We start from the raw sequence: 3517 nt of genomic DNA, 5'->3' as shown, positions 1-3517 counted from the left end.
CTTAAGAGCACATGTGTTTTTCAAAGGACCGAGGTTCGGTTTCCAGCTCCCAGGTCAAGTGGCTCACAACTACCTGGAAGTCCAGCTGCAGGGATCTGATGCCCCCCTCTGGCCTCTGTGGGCATGTGCTCACATGCACATTACCCACCCCCATATCCATAAACAATACAATAAAAAATTTTAAGCTAGGTGGTGGCAGTGGCACAAACCTTTTAATCCCAGCACTTGGGAGGCAGAGGCAGGGGGATCTCTGTGAGTTCAAGGTTAGCCTGGTCTACAGGACAGCCAAGACTACACAGAGAAGCCTTGTCTCAAAACAAAACAAAGTAACAGCAAAACAAAACAAACAGGCAAACGAGCAAAAATTAAAAGGAAAAGGCAATAAAGATAATCACCTACGTACTCACAGCTCCCAAAAGTCCCAGTGGGATTGCACCCCTAGCCCCTCTAAACATGTGCACCCTCCCTCTCCCTCCTCCCTCGGCTTCTCCTCACAGATGGACCACATAATATATTTCCCTAAATAATAAGTTTAAAATGAGAATTGCTAAATTATCATTCGTGCAACATGTTCGACATTATTAGGCGAGACTGAACTAATTTCCAAGGAGGGTAGAACAGCTTATACTCCCACCCAGAATGGATGAGCGTCCCCACGGCTCTACATCCTCACCAAACCTGGCACTCTTCAGCTTCATAATTTCTGCCAAACTAGTGGGAGTAAGATCCCAACTCATCGGGGCTCTGATTTGCATTTCCCTGATTACTAATGATACTGAGTTTCTGGTTTGTTGATATCTTCTATATCCTTAGTGATTTTTCCCCTTATTTTACATCTGTCAGTCACTGAAAGGCTGTAATAAAAATCTGTAATTATGTTGGGTTTGTTCATGTCTCCTTGTTTTGCCATATACATGCATTTAAAAACAGATTTTATTTTTAATGATGAGTGTGCAGTTCCCTTGAAGGCCAAAAGAGGGCGTGAGATTTCCCCCGGAACTGGAGTCAAAGGCCACTATGAGTGGGCAACTTGAGTGCTGGAAACGGCCCTCCAGAGCCACACACACAGCCCAGGCTCTTAAGTCATCTCCGCAGCCCCAGGCTTTCAGTATTGGGAGGAATGTAAGAGTTTAAGACTGTTACACCTTCCTGGAGTTATCTTCCTTCTTCTGTTCTAGCAGTGCTTTTGCCTTGAAGTCTGGTTTGTCTGACACCATGATAATGCATAATGGCAAAGCTTTTGATCTTTTTCCAAACAAAGAAGGGTAACTCATTGCCGCCCCCTCTTCTTGTCTGAGTCAAATCACTTCCAAGTTGCCAGTTGGCCTTAGTAAGAGGTGACTCAATTTCTTATTTAAAAATATTTTTTTATCATAGAAAATTTCAAGCATATACAAAAGTAGAGAAGAGTGTCCGCCGGCCCCTGAGTAGCTCAGCAGCTGAGATCTAGCCCTCTAGCTCTTGTGCTGACTCAAGGCAAATCCATGAACACACGGATTGAACACTGGCTGGGCGGTGTTCCAGACCAGCTCTGAATATTTGAGTGTTTGCCCCAAGAAATATATGTTTATTTATTTTAAAGACAGGCTCACGCTATTAGCCCTGTCTGTCCTGGAACTCATCCTATAGACCAGGCTGGCCTTGAACTCACAGAAATCTGCCTCCTGGGGTGCTAGGATTAAAGGTGCACCACCAGGCCCAGCAGGGCCCTTCTTTTAAAAACAACCCAAACTCCATCACCATTTTAGCAGAATCCCCTAGCAGCATCAGGTGTCATCTCCCTCCCTTTGAGTTTTTGGTTTTTTTTTTCTCCCGGGGTTTTTCGAAACAAGGTTTCTCTGTGTAACAGTTCTGGGTGTCCGGGAACTCGCTCTGTAGACCAGGCTGGCCTCAAACTCACAGAGATCCTCCTGGCTCTGCCTCCCCTGTGCTGGGATTAAAGGCGTGCACTGTCACCACCGCCTAACCAGTGTCTTCTTTTGGTCAGTGTTGTTCACCTTGGAATGTAGAAGCCCGGAGACTGTGACTGTCAATGTCTCTCAGATGCTACTGACAATGGTGTGTCCCTTGGTGATGAAACCACAGGTACTGCCCTTTTCAGGTAAGCAACCCACATCAAACAAGCAACCTGACCAAACATGGCGGGGCGCACACAGATCCTAAGGCAGGTGGGGGACTTAGAAGGAAGAGGAAGGAGCATGGGGGATAAAAGAGGAATAGGGAAGGTGATCAAATCTCCCCAGCTCCATGGTCCCCACTCTGCCTCTTATTTCCGTAGCGATTCATTTTTTTGAAGAAGCTTTTTTTTTGTTGCTTTATATGAACATGTATTGTTTTTTAGAAATCATACACACAATCATCTTTAGCAGCAGACCGGACCTGGTGGGGGATGGGGAAGGTGCTAGGAATTAAACCCGAGTGTAGTGGCTAGTTCTGCTAACTTGGCAGATACTAAAGTTACCTAGAAAGAGAAAACTCCTGTTGAGGAATTGCTTTCATCAGCTTGGTCTAAGGGTGTGTTTGTGGGGGTATTTTCATGGGTGGTGTCACCTCTAGGCAGACTGAACCTGTGATGTATGAGAAAGTGGCTGCAGAGCCTGGGTACCAGTCAGGAGGCAGCGTTCCCCCAGTCTCCGTGTTCAGTTCTGTGTTCAATCCATGTGTTCAGTCCCTGTGTTCAGTTCTGTATTCAGTTCTGCGTTCAGTCCGTGTGTTTACTCCGTGTGTTCAGTCCCTGTGTTCGGTTCCTGCTCAGGCTTCCTTCCTTAGACGGTGGCTGTGGCCCAGAGGTGAAAGGTGAAATAAACCCTTTCCTCTCCAAGTTGCTCTAAGTCAGAACATTTTATTCCAGGAACAGGAAGCAAACTAGATCACCAGACGTCACCAATATCAGGCAAGCACGCTACCATTGAGACCCACCCCACCCAGCCTGTGTGTGTGTGTGTGTGTGTGTGTGTGTGTGTGTGTGTGTGATATGTTACATTTGTTTTTAGTTCTGAGCCTTGGAAATCAGTATCCTTCCACGCACGACCTTCTCAGAGAACAACTGAGAACTGGGTTAGGGTCATAGTCACTAGATGTTGCTGCTTATCCCTGGGTCTGGGGCAGCATGAGACCAATGGAGAGCAATACGCACTTTGCAAATGCAGGCATTCCCAAGAGGGATGTGGTCACAGCTTTGCTGAAATCAGCCTCTCTCCTGCCCAACCCCCTTCTGTACCTCTCCTCAGAGTGGGCTCTGCAGCTCGAAGTCCCCAAGACTGCTACTAGGGTGTGTTGTGGGGAGGGCCAGCCCCTCAGTATTTCCCCACTCCCTTTCTACCCCCGCCTGCCTCACCTCCCTGATTAGTAACCATTTTGGTGGGTGGACTTTCCCTGGAAGGAGAAAGTGGGATCAGTCTATGGCCCTCTGAAGCAGGAGGGGAAACTGAGACAAAGAAGAACACTTCCCTTCCTATAGTCCAGCTGCTGTCACCGTAGGACCTGGGGCTTCAGTGTAGAGGGTTGACCAGAGTGA

Source organism: Myodes glareolus, chromosome 19 (assembly GCF_982192425.1).
Source record: "Myodes glareolus chromosome 19, mMyoGla1.1, whole genome shotgun sequence".
In the NCBI taxonomy this organism is placed as follows: domain Eukaryota; kingdom Metazoa; phylum Chordata; class Mammalia; order Rodentia; family Cricetidae; genus Myodes; species Myodes glareolus.
The sequence above is the reverse complement of the archived record's forward strand: the minus strand, read 5'-3'. Positions refer to the sequence as shown.